The following is a 22286-nucleotide window of genomic DNA, read 5'->3' as shown; positions in this document are numbered from 1 at the left end:
AAACCATTTATCATTTCAAACACTTCAGTTTCTGTAATAGGCGACTAATATAAACTTTTTTTATTTGATTTCAAATCGGCATTGAAATATCCATCAACTTTTTCAACGTTATCATATAACTCAAGTCCGATATCACAAAAATAATTATTGAAAATGTTAGCTATCTCTGATTCAACTACACCATTATAAAAAAAAGAAACTCCACCGTCAAAGCAATATCTGTTTGAACAGAAATGTAATACCAACCAATTCCATAATCTATTCCTCATTTCTTCTTTAATCGGTAAAATTTTCACAGCGCTCCTTTCCTTCTACCAATTCAAATGATTTCACAGATCTGCTAACTTCTAATCATCGACTTTCGATTCAGCCATCAAACTGCCTTTCCAATAGGTGAAGTCATGCTGAAGTCAGTTGTAATATTTTATCCAATTCCAGCCAGATCGTAGCAATTCGTGAGTAGATCCGAATACTTCGAAAAGCAATGGTGACTGTAACCGTTCCTTTAATAGTTTAATGCTGAAATAGATTACTGATTCTAAGGAGGATTTTCGTAATCGCCGAAGTAACAAGTGCCATCGGGCTCATCGCTATCGAAGTTTGCATCAGTTTGCCAACCTTCGATAGTTTCAGTAATGGACTGAATCCAAATTACATAAGTGGGCCCTCACTTTATATTCTGGAATATTTCGCAGGAAATATACACATCAGTTTGTTTGCGTACTGGTAAATTATATAGGGTTTTTGGAAAAGAAAAATTTTGGTTTTCTACTTCTCCATCTTCATACAAAAAATATGTGAATCTTCCAAAGAAAGGAAGAAATCAAATAATTTCAAAGTAAACTGTTTTTTTTTTTTTCTTTTGTGACTGTAGTTGAAAAAAAAAGTTCATATAATCGTTGAATGGACTGACGCCTATCAGAAAACAACTACTCCCCTGGCTAATACCACGAAAGGCGTTGGATTATTTCGGACAGGTAGGAACCTTCACAGAAAATTTCCTGCATATGCAATTGGCAATTGCATATGCAGGAAAGAGTCGACTTTCAATTTTAGAACGGGCACACTTGCAGACCGGTTTCGGGCTCATTACCACTCGTCAGTGCAGTTTAGTGGCCATCATTGACCTGAAGTCAATGATATTCCATAATTGAAAATTCCCCCATGCCCCCTCCCGGGTTGTGTGCCCAGGTCGCAAGCTCCCTCCTTACGGAATCATTTCCGCAGGTTTGGACCTGGCGACCCTTTCCTTCCACCCCCGTTTCTTAAGGAAACGGTCCTCAATCCAGCTGCTAGGCACTTCAGCAAGATTGAAATCTAACCTCTTTTTGGGTTGGAAACCAGCCTTTAGGTGCTTTCATTTCCCTATCTAACTTCGCGTTTTAATTATTATTTGGCTCTTGTTTGTCGCGGTATTTCTAACTGAATTTTTGCATGGGGGCCCCCAAAACTAACGGCGGCCAGAATTGTGGTAGACGGGCGTTTCTCAGTGAAGCTGAGAGAATGTGATTTGAAAAGTGAAATCGCAGTTTTGCTGAAAGAGAATATATGGTTAATACACTTTAGAATACTATACTTGCCGGAGCCGCCTGACGGCGACTCGTGGGGGCGGTCTCTGTTTTTGTTTCGTTGGCCTTGGATGTTTGTCCCTTTCTCGGAACCTGGGGTCATTCATGTTCAACGCATCGTGTAGATCGCGAAACGCTGGATTTAAGTGCGATCTGATTCTATCGAACGTGCTTTCTGCATGTTCTCTCATATACACGTCCACATATTGCGTGTCCAGGTCTAGATCTCTGTATATGAATCTGTTTGGTATATAGTAAGGTGCATTTACGGCGGCCCTTACGCTCGTATTCATAAATGCTTGGATCTTCTTTCTGTATGTTTGCGCACACTGGCCCCAGGCAGTGCATGCATACAGTATTATTGGCATTAGAATCGTTCTGATCATCAGTAGCTTGACTTTCAGTGCCATGTTACTACTTCTTCCTATGATCGGCGCCAGGCGTCTTCTGGCCTGTTTGGCCATTCCTATTCTCTGCTGTACGTGGTCCTGGAATGTTAGTTTCTTGTCTAGGATGACCCCGAGATATGTCGCTTTGTTTGTCCACGAAATCTCTTGTCCGTTGAAGATGACGTTGCCTTCCGGTTGTAAGAACCTGCGGTGAACAGTATCGCCTGACTCTTGTCAGGGTTGATACTGATCTTCCACAGGTTAGCCCACTCCTCTAATCTGTCTGCCTGCTGTTGTAGGTATCTCGTAACGAGTGCTTGACTCCTAGATCTCGCCAGCAGGGCCGTGTCGTCCGCGTAGAGTGCCAACTTGTTAAAGTTGTTCTCTGGCTTGGGCACGTCTGCCGTGTATACGGAGTAGAGGTGTGGTGAAAGGACTGTACCTTGCGGGACTCCTGCCTCCAGTAGTCGAACTGTATTGAAAATCGGAATTCTTTCAGAGGATTTTTCCTCTTCTTAAGCTGGAGCGAACAACAAAATGTCACTCCATCTAGTGGACGAGGTACTAACCAACTGCAAATCCGAAATTTGCCCGATTCCTCTGAATAAGGAAGAAAAACTTTCTTATCAGTCAGTGGGCTATGCTTGAAGACTGGCAGTAAACAAATCTAAAGAAATGAACTTTAAACATTCAAGCCAGTCTCGGATATACCTGCACAGTAGGTTGAATGGACTGACGCCTATTATAAAACAACTACTCACCTGGCTAATACCACGAAGGGCGTTGGGCGTCGATTCAAGAAATCACGACTTTATTTCACGAATAAGTTAAATCCACTCATGTCATGACATTCATTCGCTTATTTGATTCAATCCCAATTTGATTCAATCTGCTTTGAAATGAAAAGGGTACATCTTTAGGAGAGATTAATTTTTGGAAAGAAAAGATTTTGTCTTTCTATAATACTCTTTCTCTATCTTCATACAAAAGAAAGCAATTAATTTCGGAATATACTCTCTACAAAGATGCAAAGATCATACAAACAAGTAACTATCAGACACAACCCGGAAAAAAGCCCTCTGGAAACAACTACTTTCATATAACATTTAATTACTCGAAAGATAAAATACTTTCGAAAGAACTACTTTTATATGATTATTGAATTATAGAAAAAAAAATTCTATTCATACGTTGTGAAATTCAATCAGATATCATTCACAGAATTGCTACACAATATGACCTACACATCTTTGTAGACTTTTTTCAAATTAGCTGCTTTCTTCCTTCCTTTGGAAGATTCCCATATTTTTTTGTATAAAGATATAAAATTCGAATGCCAAGAATCAATCTTTTTTAAAAATATACCCCTTTCAATTTAAACAGGGTTTTTTGTATGTTAGCAAAAAACATAGCTATATAATTTCAAATAACTGAAAAATGTTTCTTATTGTTCTACAGTTATGGATTCTTGTATGTGTGAATTCATTTCATTTAAATGAGCATTCAATGCTAACAGTTGTTTCAACACACTGTGTCATATTCTCAGCGAGTTATAAACTAACTTAGGTATATGATGCCATCTCCTTAAATACTAAAAGTTGCATTGGTAGGTACCTAGATAGATAGAGGTGAAAGGTATCAAAAGACATTTGGGAAATCACTAATAACAATAATTGATAATGGGTTAATTTTTAATAGCTATCTGATCATTCAGAACAATATTGTTTTTATCAGCAAGATGTTTTTTGTATTGCATAAGTTCGAACTTCCATTGTCTAATATAATATAAATTGATTTGATAACTCTTAAAAAAATCAAAACGATTAAAGGAAAATAACAATTCTATTAAACAAAAACGGAAATTACAAAGAAATAACATACAAGACAACAACCAAACAAATAAAAATTGAAATATTAATAAAAGCTAAAAAAATGAAAAATAAAAAATTATTAACAAAAAATGAAAAAAAAACATAAAAAATAAAAGATTTCGAACCAAGTTATGTCACAACGTTTCGATTGTTAGTATCCAGACTCGTCTTCGGGTGATAACTGGACTTATTCCTCCAATATCTGACTATTTATAGGTCATTCGAGTGCTTTCACCTATCCCCTCTTCCCATTTTCCGCTCCATTGGTTTTGGCGGAAGATGAACGTTTTGCGGGAGTTTTTCGCTTGAATAGAGGTTTTCATATGTTACGTGTCTCTAAGCTAGCTTGACTAAATGCATTGTTGGACAACATATATGCGGCTTCTTTGAATTTTCTCCTAAACCAGTGTTTCTCTTTTTCAGGGTTATCAAATCAATTTATATTATATTAGACAATGGAAGTCCGAACTGATGAAATACACCACGAAACATTGTTAACCATTGTTAACAAGATGTTTTTTGATTTCTATAGATTCCAATATTTCATTTGAGACTCTTTGGTTGAATGTGTAGAAATTCGGATTTTGTGTGAAATTGAGAGTGTTTTCAATGATATGATTGGTGTTGTTGGAATTTCCTTTATTCAATCAATCTGTGACTTCTCAAATGGTCCTTGAATATGTGGTTGGAACTGCGGCCCGTCTGTCCTATATACAGTGTCATCCCCAAATGTGCACCATATGAGAAACTTATTTATTAAGGGTTTGTCGACAAAAAGTTATTACTGATAAACGTTTGTGCATCCTCTAAAACTAAACAGGCACCCACAAAATATAGTAAATCACACGTAATATACGAGGAGCATTCAAATATTTGATTTTGAGACAAGAGTAAAGTACTCGTATTTTGAAAAATCTCGAGAAATGTTATTCGGAAAAGTTGTTCAGCATTGAAAAATACATCTAGATTCGAAGTCATGGTCACCTAAGTGAAGTTTTATTTTTTCACCCATTTTTTTTAAAATGGGGACTACGAAAAAAAAATTGCTTAAACGATAAATAGACAGCATCCTGTTTACGACGGTTTATTTCAAAATTCTCTAATATTACGAATCACATAACTATGATGTTATTAACTACGGTCAATTTTGAAGAGTTAAATAATTTTCATGGTTTTTGTTGCAGAGTTTTTATTTTTTGTTAACACCGAAACACTCAAAATTATACATAATTGTAAGAAGAACTTGATATTTAATAATATCAAATCACAAAACATCAAAATAAAATGGGTATTTTGGAACAAACTGGAGATTATTTTGGAGAATTATTTTGGATAAGAAAATCTCCAGAAAATCAATGAGTTTGTTATGAAATATCTATTTTATTTTGATGTTTTGTTATTGATAATATTGATAAGCGAGTTTTTGTTACAATACAGTATGATTTTAAGTAATTTTCTTCTTAACAAAAATAAAAATAACTTTGCACAAAAAACTTTGAAAATTGTTTTACTCTTCAGAAAAATTGACCGTGGTTAACAGCATAGTTGTGTAATTCGTAATATTACAGGATTTCAAAATGGACAGTCGAATACAGGATGCTGTCTATTTATCGTTTTAGCAAAATTTTTTTCGTAGTCCCCATTTTAAAAAAATGGTAAAAAAATTAAACTCCGCTTGGATGGCCATGACTCCAAATCTATATGTATTTTTCAATGTTGAACAACTTTTCTGAATAACATTTCCCGAGATTTTTCTAAATAAGAGTACTTTACTCCTGTATCAAAATCAAATATTTGAAGGCTCCTCGTATATTACGTGTGTTTTACTGTATTTTGTTAATGCGTGTTCAATTTCAGGGTATGCACAAACTTTTATCAAGAATAACATTTTGTCAAAAAACCCTTAATGAATAAGTTTCCCATATGGTGCTTACTTTGAGGATGACACTGTATAAGGCATGGCAGTCGTCGCACTGGAGCTTGTAAACCCCAGATTTTTTGAATTTGTCCCGTACTGACTGAGAATTATTACTGAATGAATGCGAATTGTTATTTGTCCTGAATGCTATATTTATGCCTTGTTTCTGAACTAGCCATTTCGATTGTAGAATAACTGAATATTAGACACGCAAAACTATGGCCATTATTTTCTTTGATTCGAGGGCAGATTGAATTCGTAGTAGTTTTACAGTTTTGCTTTTTTTTTAGTATCTTGCCTACGATGGAGGTTTTATATCCATTGCTGACGGCAATCTGTTTGATTCTGTTTAATTCTATTTGGAATTTGACTCTGTAACATGGAGTGGTATGCTGCGAATTTATGAGAGTATGGGTGCATAGATTGATTGTTAATTATCAAATTAGACCTCTCTTTACCTACCAATGCAACTTTTTGTATTTGATTAGATGATATCATATACCTAGGTTAGTTTATAACTCGCTCAGAAGATGACACAGTGTGTTGATACGGTTGTTAGCATTACATGTTAGTGTTATGTGAATTATGAAGTATTTTTACCCCGTCCATCCAATATTTTATATTAGCTGTGGAGTCTTCTCAGATTCTCCAACAGCAAATACTCGTAGTTCTCATGTTTTTCATGATTTATTTTTATCTTATTTTATCTGTTTGTTTGTTCTCTATATTCTCTATTTCATGTTATACATTTATATTATCTAATTTGAATGATCCCTAATGGATTCAAAGCTCTCGAGATATGCAAAAATGCACAGAAAACACACAAACAAACGAAGATTCAACAATGGGTTTTTCACCAGGTATATGTATTGATTCAACTCACTTTAGGATTATGTATCAAGTTCTTGTCCTCCATTTTATGTTGTAGTTCATGTCAAAATGAAATTCTCATTTTGAAATTTCTGAACGTCATTCCTATATAAATTTCAAGGTACGAATAACTAAAAATAACCTCATAATAAAAATAATACCAACACCTATATAACTCATATAAACCGTAAAATATCCAGGAAAAATAAAAATATTACTTTCTTATTAGTCAGTGGGCTATGCTTGAAGACTGGCAATGGACAAATCTAAACAAAACAACTTTAAACGTTCAAGCCAGTCTCGATATAGCTACACAGTAGTAGGTTGAATGGACAGGCCTTCAGGCGTTAGTGCAGGAATCTTCATAGAAAATTTCCTGCATATGCAATTGGCAATACAACTTATAAGAAAGTTTTTCTTCCTTATTCAGAGGAATCGGGCAAATTACGGATATGCAGTTGGTTAGTACCTCGTCCACTAGATGGAGTGACATTTTGTGATGTTCGCTTCAACTTCGGAAGAGGAATGAAATACTCTGAAAGAATTCCGATCTTCAATTGTGGAATATCATTGACTTTAGGTCGATGATGGTCACCATTTTGCACTGACGAGTGGCTAATGAGCCTAAACCGGTCTGCAAGTGTGCCCTTTCCAAAATTGATGGTCAACTATTTCATTTGCATTGCCAATTGCATATGCAGGAAATTTTCTGTGAAGATTCCTGCACTGACGCCTGTCGGATCTGAAAACAGACACAATTACAATGATAAACAAAAACATTACATGATCAGAAAAACAATTCTCAAATTAGTCAGCTATCAACAGAATAAAAACTCAAATTTGGAAAATGCCATTTTTACTAGGCAGGAAAAGTGTCTTCATATGAGTGCTAGTAGCATTAAAAGTAGAATGTAAATGTGGTGAATTGATTCTACGTTATAGTTGAATATCAGTAACATCGCTCATTTCCTGTTTGACAAAAATTATATATTTTACAGCTAATATATGAAAATGGATGTTTGTTGGTTGGTTGGTTGGATGGTTGGTTGGTTTGTTGGTTGGTTGGTTGGTTGGTTGAATGGTTGGTTGGTAAGTTATAAACTTCTACATCGCTCAACCGATCGTGATGAAACTTGACATGTATGAGTAATTTTTCATAGGGAAGGTTTTTAGGCTATCAATTTTTCTGTAACTCGCCACTAGATGGCGCTGTAGAACAATTTTTTGAAAGCACTGTTCTATAACGCTGCGCACATCTAAGTTCGTTAATTCTGATTCTGTCAAAACATTGGAACAGCAGAGATACAGCAACATAGTACTAGTATGTTATATTTTTCTGGGAGCAATAATGTTAAAAGGATTTGGATTTGGAGAAGTATTCAAAGAAACAATTAATTTGAAATCTGTTTGCATAAAAAAATATACAGCATCGTATGATGAATTTGCAAACAGTGTCAGCAAAATTATTGTGATACTTACAATAAATTGGATCAAAATTGACATTTCATTTTAAAAATTTATGTAACTGAACACATATGTTTTTCAATTGACAATATCAAGGAATAAGATATGAAAGATAAGAAAAACACCGACCAACTGGGAAATAAAAAAAGCTACCATCGTTTTTCAATAGTTAATTGTGAGTTCTCAAATTATGTCAATAATCAGAGAATTTAAGCCACTGGTTGAGGAATTTCTTGACACAAATCATCTACGAGCTCTATTGCAGGTTTGAAGGCAGAAACCTGGACTGCACGTTCACTGTTCAAAGCAATTTCTCCACTTTCCATAGTGACAGCTCCTTAAAAAGACAAAAGTGTTGGAGATCATCGCATTCAATGCAACTATATAAAATCTCTTCAATTTTGCTTAACATCAACAAAACTTCAAACCAATATCATATAAAAAGTTAACCTGCCAAAAACAATGAAGGTTATGCAACTTTTGAAAGGCCTCTATGGGTAATTGATTTGAACTCATTTCTAAAATGAACATGACACACAAAATGACTTCAATGAATCTGCTCCTTCTTTTTATTGTTCAGTTACGGATTGTTAACTTTGCCATCAACAATTCAAAACGTTCAGGCTCAAGTTCTGTTTGAGGAAACCGATGACGTTTACTTTACAAATCATTACATTTGGCACACAGCACTTCTGGTGGCGAACACTACCTGACTTCATTTTTACATTCAAACATACGAATAACGAAATGAATGAATTGAAATTCAAAAGTTAACTGTTATTGACAACACACGCATTCTAATTTATCGTCAGTCGGATCAGAAGATATTGACAGAATGAATAATGATTTGATATTTGATTGACGACACTGACATTTGACCGTCGGATGTCAGATAGCAGGGTAATCTCTTTTACCCACAGAAACAGATTTTTGACAACAGCGACATACTGGATCCGTTAACAGAACTAAACTAAGTTCTGCTAGGGGTCATTCAAGATTTTTTTTCTATATATACCTATTTTGTGATTAATACATTAGTTCTACAAGAGAGCTAAGCTGACCGAAATAAACACCTTAGGGGCCACCACAATGGCTATTGCCGTGTCCAAACGAGTTTCTACGATCCCTTATCCTTACACAAAACGCGGAATAATCCAACTAACTCCCAGCGCCCAGCTGCCGCATCCTATGTTCGATAGTAAGCCTCTTCATAGAGGCAAATTCTGTTCTAGCAAAAAGGGCCAACTCAGAGCTTCTGAAGATATAGGATCCTACAGGGCACAGCTCAGACTCACGCTGTGGATGGCTTCGTGTCTTAGAACCTGTGGAGTTTCTTCGTTTACGTTGACATGTGTCCGACAGCAATCAGGATAGAAAATTCAAATAAAAATTAGCAATTCTGGAACTCAGCAAATGATGGGCTTCTGAAAAGAACGTTGTGTTCGTGTCCTTGAAGAATAGCGTTTTTTCATTTTTCGAATATGAATTTGTTGCTTCTGTACGAAGCAGAAAAGAAAGTTTGAAACTGGCCATAGTTAATTATATGCCAGATTGGATAATCTCCATTTGCCTTTATTGATTCCACTATTCTCAATAAATTATGTCAGTATTCTGCACTTGCAAGCAGTAAATGCCAAAATCGAAGCTGTTCGTCGGACAGTGAGTGCTTCTGATACACTGTTCGAAACCTTTGGTGTAGTAATGAATATTACTGGAGTTTTTTCCCAACAACAAAAGGTTATTTCAACACCTCGACACGTGTTCCCATCACCAAGTGATCATCTTCAAGGGAAAGATCAAACTAATCATACTTACAAAGCTATCCTTATTCATACCATAGTTACCTCTTTCAGGTACCTGCGTCTTTAGTGTCTTGAATTAATTTCACAATAATGCCTTATCTGCTAATCTTAAGAAGTCCAAAAGACTTCCTCAGGAAGTCCAAAAGACAAAGTCGAGAATTCGAAAAGTCTGAAATTTACGAAATTGAATGTAAATACTGCGATGCAAAGTATTATAGACAGACAAAAAGATCTGTTGAAATAAGATATAAGGAACACTTAGCACTCTCAAAATATGGAAGACCTGAAAAATCAGCAGTCATCCTTCATATTTTGCAACGAAACCATTCCATAGATTTTGGTTCATTAAGATTAGTTAGACAAGTTAACAACAACAGGTATTTCTATGAGAGTGTAGAAATAAGTAAACATAGTCTTATTATGAATAAAGACGGTAGATCAATACCAAATAGTAGAATATATAGCTTGTTAAATAATATTTTATTTATTATATTCACCTGACCATTACATAAGGCCACATTGTGAAATTATTTAAAGACTAGTAGATAGGGCAATATTGAGAAATTTATTTTATATAGCTTATGATATTTCAATTATTAAATTCTCCTAACTATTAGATAAGCACACATAGTAAAATTAATTTGAAACTAGTAGATAAGGCAATATTGGAAAATTAATTTTATATAGCTTGTGATATTTCAATTTTAGATTTACCTGAGACTATTACATAATGACACATTGTGAAAATAATTAAAATTTGAATTTAAGACACTTAAAACGCAGGTACATAGAACAGGTATTTACGGTATAATCAAGGATAGGTTTGTAAATATGATTAGTTTGATCTTTCTCTTGAAGATGATCACTTGCTGATCGTAACTCGTGTCAAGGTGTTGAAATAATGGTTTGGTGTCGGGAAAAAACTCCAGTAATATTTATTGAGTGCTGTTTTTGTTACAACTGAAGAAATAGTAATTTTCAAACAAATCATAAACCACGTCACCGATTCTATACATCTTTAGTTCCTGAGAAGTAAATCTATATCTATATTCTCGAATGCCCTCTTCTGGGCTAGGAATATACGCCACTACACAATTGTCATTATTAATGTCACTGTTATAATGCATATTCCCAGGAATGTTTGTTTCTTAAGTGAGACTGGTTGACAAAAAAAAAAATATTATCCTCGATATATTCAAATAATTGATTACATATTGGGATTTTCATATATTTTTTAAGATCTTTCTACCCTGAATGAGTATCTTATATATGACCAGAAAAACCCAGGAGTACGCCAGTGCAAAGGTATAAATGATACACCGGAGAAGTGAAAAGGCTTCTTGTTCCACATGACGAACTTGGCGGGATAACGAGCAATATTTAAGTGCCTTATAGGACTTCGAAATGCACTGTCATTACAAAAGTTGAGACAAAACAGGATGTTGTAAATCACATAAAAGTTTTTTCTTTGTGCGGTTGCGACCGGAACGAATATTTTCTTTTGATTATTTCTACGGCGGTATGACGGCTAATGAAAAAATGAATAAGATGTTTTTGTAGTGCAAGATACGGACGAATCAGAAGTGCTCTGTTTCTTGTTGATTGAAATATGTTTCACCTGTTAAAAACTTCTCACTGTACTGGTTCGATATTTAATTCGAAACAATAATATTCGTAAGAAGATGATTTCGGAAATGATATATCAATTATGTACATATGATCGTTACCTTGATGACGTTGATTGTGGAATATTATATAAATATACGAACATATAACAAAAACATCTAGAATTATGTTTTATATGAAAAATAAAATTTATATTGTAGTGTTTAGAAAAATGAACTGTTGATAAAAATACTAAAACAATTTTTTCCAATTCACATTTTTCACAAAATTTAAAAATTTTGTTTTACCTCTTTGATAAACTGAAAATGTTTTGAATCATTTTCAATTTCTTGTGACAGAACTTCCATAAAATCAGGCAATATAGTTAAAATGCTGAATATCTTTTATGATACTTTGTATTACGACAAAAAAATGAAGTTGAAATCCACACTTACTGTACAATCGAATATGTGTGTCAAAACAACGAAACAATATTACCTATAGGTCAACGCAACTTCTATTTTGTAGGTGCAGTACCAAATTATTAAATGAATCAGAAAAATTGAGAAAAGATTACACTTTCAAACCGAATATGAAATATTGATTTCTAAACACTGATAGATCGATCATTAGTGGCTCAGTAAACAATAAAGTTTGGTCTTCTGCTTAATTCGAGGAATGATACTCTGAAAGGAATTCGATTTTGAATTATCGGTTATCATCGACTTCATAACTTCATGTCTTGCACTGACGAGTGGCCAAACAGCCCGAACCGGTTTGCAAGTGTGTTGCAGTGATTCAAAATCAATTCTGTCAGTTTTATTGCTAACACCATATGCAGGAATAACTTCAGTGAAGAATCCTGCACTGACATCTGTCGGATATAATATAACTCCCCTTATGGTATTAGCCAGAGAAGTAGTTGTTTTGTGATAGGTGTCAATGCATTAACCTACAGTTTAGATAATTTGAGACTGGTCTGAACGATTTGTTTTTTAGAAAATTTGGTTTCTCATAAAAAACTTCAGAATAAATGAAATGTCAAATAATATTCAGTGTGGATTATATTCCAATTCTGTCCTTAGAATAACTTCAACAGTTTTTCTGTGATTAAATATACTTCATTTGTGATCTCATCAAATGTACTGATTGAAATTAAAGTAACAATATGAAATGAAATGAATAAAAATTCTGTTAACATTCTGTTTCATTCAGCACCGAACTGTTTCATGTACAAGCTGAACTCTTTGAGTTTCTAAGTAACATGTTCATATCATTCTCCATGTCATTTTATATTATATCATATTATTTTCTGGATAACCATATTCTGTTCAGTTCCGTTCGATTCCGAACTTTTCCATTTCGTCCCGTCTAGTTTTAGCCCTTACTTTTTTTCTTATTTATTTCATTCCATTCCATCCCATCTCATCCCATTCCATTTCGCTTCATTTTATTTGAATCCATTACATTATTTTCCTAATTGAATAAAACCGGCCGATACTTGATGAAACTCCATATTAAAAAACTAATCAATACTGTTTATTGTATGATTTTCACTATAAGGGTTTTACGAAAACCGCGACAAGTGTTTCGCTATACAATAGTTTCTTCAAGTATAAACTTTCCATTTCACTCCAGTCCATTCGATTCCTCTTCCTCACTCCTTCCTTCCCATTCTCAGGCCTCTCCCCCTTCTATTCCCTCCCCTCCGCTCCCTTCCACTCCATTCCACACAACATATGAGAAACATATGTTGTTTCCATGGCTTGTACGATATTTATTTACAATGCATTTCTCTTCTAATTTTACCTAACTACACCGGTTAGTACTACCTAAATACTACCTGTTTTTCAATACCTCTGATTTGTTATGTATTTTCTCTATGTTAGTGATTATCTTCAATATGTTTTTTTAGAATTATTACGTATAAGATCAAACAATGTCTGTTCGAAATAGGACCATTGTCGCTGTTCATAGAACTCATTCCACACTTTTCGAAACCAGCTTTCGAAAGCATCCAGAAACCTGTCGTCATGTATCAGACAACAACCAAGCCAGCAACAACCTGGTCAGCAAGATCAGCCCTCAGGACAGTCTACAGGATTATCAAGGATACAGGCGACCACCTATTACTATAACTCTACCAATAGGGACAGGAGCGCACCCTTGCGTTCCCGCCGAAATGATGCGTTCGGAAACAGACATCATGCTTGCCTTTGAAGAGGTAAGCACACTTTTCAACATGAAAGAAGAGATGCTTAGGTCGTTAAATTATTTGATAGCTGTGTTGTCCAAGGCCACCTATCCGAGGACCAAATGACTTAATTATATGCACTTCTTGCAGAATTTCGATCGCTATAATCTGTAAATCCCCATAAAGGCATGTATGCTGAATGCTAACGGTGTTAATAATAAACTCCCCAGTATTATTAACTTTGTACATTCCCACAAATTGGATATACAGGGCTTTTCATGGATATACAGCGTTAATTAGCTGTTTCTTACAAACTATTCAACGGATCAACCTGAAAATTCCACAGTATGCATAAGTAAATATGACCTACACGCCTAAAATATTTTAGACGAAGCGGCGTTGTCGCTTCTACTATAAAGTAGCGGCTTATTTGATTTTTCAAATGGAACACCCCGTATATAATATCATATTATGATTCATTATCACTTTGTCAATAAATTCATATACTATTTCCCTATACCTATCTATTACCGTTTGGAAGATATAAATTAATTTCAATATTTGTTTTACCAAACATGAACTTTTATAAATGCTGATAATCTTGAACTCTCTTGCACTAAAACGATCAAATTCGAAATGGAGTGGAGTGATACTATGAGGATCTTTACTCTGAGTCATATTTTCATTTGCCTCATACAGGGTCTTCAAAAACTGCAGATACTTTGATCTGATGAAGAAATGAGTGGAACTCAATTTTTTCAAATGGAACATCCTTCATATTTCAACATTTTTGAGCTCTACATCCAATTTTAGATTAACTTTATTGAGATGATACTATGTCTATTTTGAACCGTTTTCGAGATAAACTGTTTCAAACGGAAATTGACATGGTTTCCTTGTACATCACTCATTTTTGTAAAACAGATTTCGTTTGATGTTTCTCAATTATTCACAGATAATACAATGAAAAGATAATTACTAAAATACTCCTCAACCATCGAATGAAACTTCTCTTCAAACAATAGTTTTATTAACGCTGAAACGGGAACTGAAAATAATAAACCCATAAATTAATGAGTTAATTTAATCATCAGTGTATTTCAGAATATGTTCAAACACATCTCCACCTCTACTTAAAAACAAACAAAAATTCTCTTCAAAATATTGTCATGTGTAGCGCTTCTGATCAAGTCTGGAGTCAAACTATTAAAAGCAGTTGTAACTCTCGACTACATATCTTCCATTGTTGTTATTGGAGTAGAGTAAACCATATTTTTAATGAAACCACACACGAAATAATCTAATGGATTGCCATCTGGTGTTCTAGGAGGCCAACGAAAAGGTCCATTATTACCAATCCATCTGTCTTCGAAGATTTCGGTTAAAGCTTCGCTGACTGAATGAGAATTATGGGGTGGAGCAGCATCCATTTGGTACCATACACGTTCTCTTCCTGGTCTATTCTATAAAATCATTTGAATTCCATTCCTCAGTAAATCTTCATATTTTGATGCATTCAAATTATCATCATAAAACTCGATATAGAGAATTGACTCATTCTTTATGGCACAAAATACATTGAACCGCCATCTTTCTTGAAAACCCCTTTGGCGGACAACATGGGGATTTTCTGGCGCCCAATAATGACTGTTGTGTCTATTGAAAACTCCATTATTTGTGAACTTGGCCTCATCTGTCCATATGATATTGTCAAGGAAATGTTCATCCTTTTGAGTCTTGACAGATATTCCACATTACGAGGATGCCATTTATGATTATTAAGAATTCGACAAATTGTCACGTAGGGTATACCTATCTCCCTTTCAGCCTCGTGCAGAGAAGCATTTGGAAATGCATTGAAAGTATCCCAAAACTGTTATACCATTGTCATCATCATCCACTTTAGTCTTCTTACGAATGATTTTTGGACGGAAGGTTCCATTCAACCTACAGTTTTTTAGTAGTCGATTTATCACATTATTATTCGGCTTTGGAAGTTGTGGATATCTTTCATGAAATACTCGGCATGTTCTACTTGCAATTCTATTGCACTCATCATAAATTATTAATAAATTCTGTAACCTAATCTTGACATTATTCTATTATAATTGGTAGCTATCACAATCAGTCAAAACCACCAACGAAAGTCTGACGTTAGATAATTGGTTTATTTATTTTTGCAAAGCACACTATTGAAAAATATTAATGTGTACTCTTGTACGTTAGAGACCAATACCTCAATGTATACAAGTTGTAACTTTTTCAGTTAAAAAACTGGATCAAACAGAGATATTGCTGAGTATAAAAAAAATGTTGAATATCCAAAATAAGTGATGAATTCAAAAAAACGAGCAAGAAAACCACGTCAGTTTCCGTTTGAAATAGTTTATCTCGAAAACGGTTCAAAATGGAAATAGTAGTATCTGGACAAAGTTGATCTAAAATTGGATGTAGAGCTCAAAAATGTTGAAATATACAGGGTGTTCCATTCAAAAATATTGAGTTTCACTCATTTGTTCATGAGATCAAAGTATCTGCATTATTTGAAGACCTTGTATGAGGCAAATGAAAATATGACTCGGAGTGAAGATCCTCATAGTATCACTCCACTCCATTTCAAATTTGATCGTTTTAGTGCAAGAGAGTTCAAGATTATCAGCATTTATAAAAGTTCAAAAATATCGAAATTAATTTATATCTTCTAAACAGTGATAGATAGGTATAGAGGATTAGTATATGAATTTGTTGACAAAGTGATAATGAATCATAAAATGATATTATATACGGGATGTTCCATTTGAAAAATCAAAGAAGTCGCTACGTTATAGTAGAAGCGACAACGCCGCTTCGTCTGAAATATTTTAGGCGTGTAGGTCATATTGATTTATGCATACTGTGAAATTTTCAGGTTGATCCGTTGAATAGTTTTGTCAGAAACGGCTAATCAACGCTCATCATGAAAAGCCCAGTATTGTTTCTGTCCGAAACCAAACTCCGACAGGAACATCGACTGAAACTTAGGTGTTTTGTCACGATTAGGGAAGACCGCCTAATGCATGAGAAGTGGAGGAGTTGCTATCCTGATAAGGAGAAGGATAGCATACACGAGGATACCACAGCAACCTAGCAGTATTGAACATGCTGGCATAAGGCTCGCTGATGGTACCTGCATGTATGCTGTGTACAATCTACCATCGAATGGGTATACTTCACGCGATTTAGACAGTCTAAATGGTATAGGCAATAAGGTCCTCCTTGTAAGAGACCTGAATGCCAGGAGACGCGAGTGGAACTGTTTCAATCATCCAAACGCTAACGGGAAGACCCTATGGGAGTATTCGCTCAATAACAATATTGTTATTCATGTAATGAGTGATGAGGCAACTCATTACCCTTAGAACGGCGCATCACCAACTACAATCGATATTGTGATAAAAAAAGGCGTAAGAGATCTCTCTGACCTGACGGTGGTGGATGAGTTGAGCTCGGACCACTGTCCGATGGTCTTTAGTCTCGACAGGGGAAAACCTAAGTCTGTGAAAAAAAAATATGACTACAAGACCACGGACTGGACTAAATACAAGTCCGAGTTCAACAAGCTCACCACACTTCAGAGCCAAATTACCATCGAAAATCTGAACGAGATAACTGAACGGTTTATTAGAAACATTCAGATTGCAAGAGATAAGTCCACAAGATTGATTGTGGGTAAAAGTCACAGGGATCTTCATCCACAGGACATTATGGAACTTATTCGCGAGAAACACCGGGCCAGAAAAATGTGGCAAAATACTAGAGACCCTCGATGCAAAGAGCTCATGCTCAGACTTGCTGAGAGGGTCAATCAACGAATAAATGAGTTCACCAATGCTCAATGGAGGGAGAAACTGAAGAGACTTAACGTTCAGGACAACTCTCTGTGGAGGATGGCGCGACGTCTCGACAATAAATACGAGCCCATGCCTACCATAGAGAGAGGTAATGAAAGTTAAGTAATCGAGTTAGGCCAGAGTGTTTGGCGAATATTTCCATAATGTTTACCGAACAACGCCAGACAGCACTGAAGAGCATAGAATCATCACTGAGACGGCGAGGAGGGTGCGTTCAATGCTTCCGCCATGCCTAAACGGTGAAGATCTTGCTAAAATCCTCACCGACTTTGAGGAGGTGAAAGACACTATAAAACGCATGCCACTACACAAGGCAAGGCACCTGGCAGCGATGGTATTGGAGAAATTCTATTCCGGAACCTGCCGCGCAAAGGTCTCATACAAGTGAAACATCATAAACGGGATAATCAGATTGCAACATTACCTAGACTGTCTGAAGGGCGCGGAAATAATGCTCATTCATAAGTCGGGAAAACCAAAGAACCAAAGAGAGAGCTACCGACTGATTTCGCTACTTAGCTCGGTCGCCAAGATTGCGGACAAGATCCTATTGAACAGAATTCTCCGTCTGGAGAAAAGGCTGAAACTTGTTTTGGAGGAACAGTTTAGATTCAAGCAATGACGTAACACGAACTCGCAACTTGTCCGACTGGCCCACAGAATAAAGGAGGCCTTTCACCAGAAGAAGAAGAATACAGTCAAGGTCCTATTGGGCATACATAAAGCCATTAACACAGTTTGGATAGAGGGATTTATCGCGAAAATGTGAACGGCGCTCACGCCTTTGGAAGTAGGTGTTCCACAGAGGTTCTGTTTATCCCCACACCTATACTCTCAATGTTCGCAAAAACGAAAGTAGGAATTTATGCAGATGATACTGCCATATATGTCCCTTCTTACTCTAGTGAGGTGGCAACACGCCAAATACAGATTCATCTGAATGGATTAGTTGTACCGTACATGGAGAGAAATGAGATGACTAAATCCGTCAAAGAGTGAACTTGTTAATTTCACGAAGAAATTCACCGCCGTGAAGATCTTCAGGAAATTGACGATCCAAGGAAAGTGTGTGGAAGAACAGAAACGTGCGAAGTATCTGGGAGTTATCCTGGACAAGCGCCTGAAATTTCATGATAACTTGAGTCTGGCAATTCAGAGAGCGGGAGCGGCGATTAAACGCAACCACCCTCTAATTGCACGAAATTCCAAACTAGGGGTTGACAACAAGCTCCTGATATATAAACAAATTTTATCAGGTCAGCTATGTTGTACGCTTATCCTGTGTTCTGCATCCTTAAGAGGAGTCCGTTGCGGAGACTCGATACTCGGCAGAATAAGGTGCTTCGTATCGTGACTGATAATGATCGATACATTTCATTGGAGCGTTTACGAGACATAGCGAAGGTCGAGCTGATTACGGATTTGATCCGAAGGCTTGCTTACAAACACTTCAAGTGGTTCCTTCCGAAAAGTCCGCCGTCATGGTGGATTGATTTATGAAGCCTTCGATATTTTCCATGAGCGACATGTAAATGGCCGTCTGTAAGCTCATGAAAAACTGGCATAGAAAACTTCCTGTAGACATTCTGTCCTGGTTTTTTCATGAACGTTTTTCAGGAGTATCTAGCTAACCAACACATTGGCAGCTATGTTTTCATTCGAATGACCTGAATATCAAAACGATGTAATGATGTGCCTAAGCCTTGACGACAGGAGGCACATTACCTGGTCGTTTTTTGATGAAATATATGTTTCTGGGTGAGCGTCAACCCGTTAACATCGCGGGGGAAATTCCCCACCACCTCCTCTCGGCGGAGACGCGAGGGCGCGTCTGTCCGGAGTCACTTTGCTACTCTACCCTTAAGATAGAGGTACTCATGAAATGTAGGCGTGTAAATAGTTTATTTTAATAAAGAAGATTTTTGCTTTTGTTGTCATGTACCGGTCTCAATAAATTTGAACTATTTTAAATATTTCCCACTCTATAGCCATAGAGAACGACTATAGAATAGGTGTGAAATGTTTAAAATTGTTGAGACTGGTACATGACCACAAGTTCCTGGATGCCTTCGAAAGCTTGGAAATTGAAAAGTGCGAAATTAGTTGTATGAATAGCGGTCTTATACGTAACAATTCTAAATAAAAAAACTGATGAATAGTAGACATAATCATCAACATAGAGAAAATACATAACAAATTAGAGGTATTGAAAACAGGTAGTTTAGCATAGCATCAATAACAAGTAATAGTTCGGTAATACTAACAGGTGGTAGTTATGTCACCAGCATATAAAAACACTTACACAGTAGTAAAATTTCGTCAAGATGATATCCTGAAGACGCTAACTTGGTTAGCGAAACGCGTGTCGAGATATCCTAATTTTTGTTCTGGCATTGGGAAAGTGTTTCCAATAGATCCATTTCATTCAATTCTGTTATATTCTATCCGTTCCTATTCTATCCTATCGTATTCTATTTTTCCCATCCTACATATCCTTTCCTATCCTATCGTATTCTATTCCATTCCATCTTATCCTATTTTCTTCAATTGATAATAGCGGAGTATATTTCCAACACTGAAATATTTTCTATTGTAAAAAGAATGTCATTCTGAAATTATCATACCTCCGCCACTGCATTACCTTCAGTAGGTATAAAATTGGTGGGTGCGGTTTCTAGACCCTCTATGAATTCTAATGAATGCCGAAAAACGTATTAGTGAAATTGACGTTCTGTTCGAACTAACAAGAAAGATAAAATGAGTACTTTCCGAAAAAAGTCGTTTATCAATGCAGATTGGAGTGTGTAATTAGTAGACGGTTCGATTCGAGTATCTGGTGATCGAGGCCGAATAATTATTAACTTGAAGGGAAACTGGAATGAGGGGAAAGTAAAAATGTGGTGATCAACAAAATAATAATAGTTATTTGTGTGAAGAGTAACATTTCGGCAACTCGGTGTTATCGTTAATTTCAAAATTACGTAATAATAAAATCAGTCAACATTTTCATGTTTCACAAACTGGCAGAAAAAGTTCATTCGAAACAACTACCATCAAATATATGAATACTTAATCACATAACGCTACACAACGTAATTTATGAAAGATCATTTAAATAAATTTCAAGCGAAAATACTTATTTTCAGCTCATCATCAGAACCTTTTTGAACAACTCCAGAAGGCTAAATACTCATTTCTCACATAGCATTTCTTCTTTTTTTTCAGAGATTTCCCATATCATTTGTGTAATGACGATAAAGTTGACAATCAAAAACTTTTCACGAATACTAATTGATTCAAGGGTATTTTTCACAAAAAAAAATTATAAACGAAGTCTCAATACTCTCGGATTGTAGAAGTTGAAAATGTAGGGAGTTCAAAATACTGTAATTTCCTCCACAGCAAATGGCATTTGTTCATTTATTCAAAATTAGTAATAATTTATATGAATTTATAAAACAATCTTTGAATCAACAGATAAAAGTGAAAAATTATTTCATATTTGAAACCCGTTTGTAAAAAAATCATCATTAGGTAGGTGGTATGAATATTCTCATTGTGATAGTATTTATTGTTATGCTAAACGTCAAATGACAATAACAAAATAGTGATCCAAAATTTGTTGAAAAAGCCAAATAATCCGATCATGCTTGAAAAATATCTATGAAGGAACCTTTTCAAGATTAAGTGAAAAGTAGATTTTGAATAGATTTTTCATTCATGATGTTTCAAAAAGCAATAGCTACTTTTTAGTCATCTGACGTGAAATATAACTTTCAGATGTCAAAGTCCTTTTTTTAAAATTAATTTTATTAACAAAAATAGATGTTAACAGTGTGAGAGCAAAATTATAACTGAATTACAAAAGTATTCTTCCCATGAAGATAAGATTGCTTGCACATCAGTTTCTTAGAATCGCGAGATTCTGCTTCAGCATGGTCAGCGGTTCACTTGGGAAAGGGTGATATAATTCCTCCCCCCGAAGATTCAACGTAGGAGGGTCAGCGAGGAAGTTGAACCCTAGACATCTCGATAACTTGATTTGGTTCGGATGGTCCATTGATTTTGCACCCTCTGAAGCCAATCTTCTTGTGCACTAGGTACAAACAAATTGATACTAGGACCAAGTAGATAAACATCGTTCAAAAACTTGGGATATGTACTACATCTTTGAAGTATATAATCGGTTCGTTTTCCATTATTGCTGTTTTTATTGAATGAAGTTCGTCCAGATTCAGGTCATCAAGTTGGATCCCTATTGATTTGGGAGGCTCTGGCTTCCCTTCGTCCAAGTCTGGTAAGATGATTGGTTCACTATTGATAACTTGGTGATCGTTGATTATGATTTGGTTGCCACAGGATAACTGGCATCCAATTGGAATGTCGAATAGATAACTTCCGGGAAGTAGGTTCTCGATTTCGTTCTGGTTCTGGTACTTGAGTTTGGTAGTTTGTTGAGCCGGTAGGAGGACAACCCATTTGTTTGAGTTGTCTAGTTGTCTGATGGCTGGTCTCGATAAATGTATGACTGTCTCCTTACAAGTGGAGGTGTTCTGGACATTGAGTAGCTGGATTTCGCATGGATTGTCTTCTGTCAGCTCTCTGATGTTGGTTGATGGGCAGATATAGGTTTGATGAGAGATCTCCAAACAATGATCGCTCAAAATTGCATACAATTTTTCGTTTTTTGACAAATATTTGTTTTGAGGTATAAC

This window comes from Leptinotarsa decemlineata, unplaced genomic scaffold (genome assembly GCF_025532065.1).
Source record: "Leptinotarsa decemlineata unplaced genomic scaffold, Ldec_3_MD MMD2_P_RNA_scaffold_6, whole genome shotgun sequence".
Lineage (NCBI taxonomy): Eukaryota > Metazoa > Arthropoda > Insecta > Coleoptera > Chrysomelidae > Leptinotarsa > Leptinotarsa decemlineata.
The sequence above is the reverse complement of the archived record's forward strand: the minus strand, read 5'-3'. Positions refer to the sequence as shown.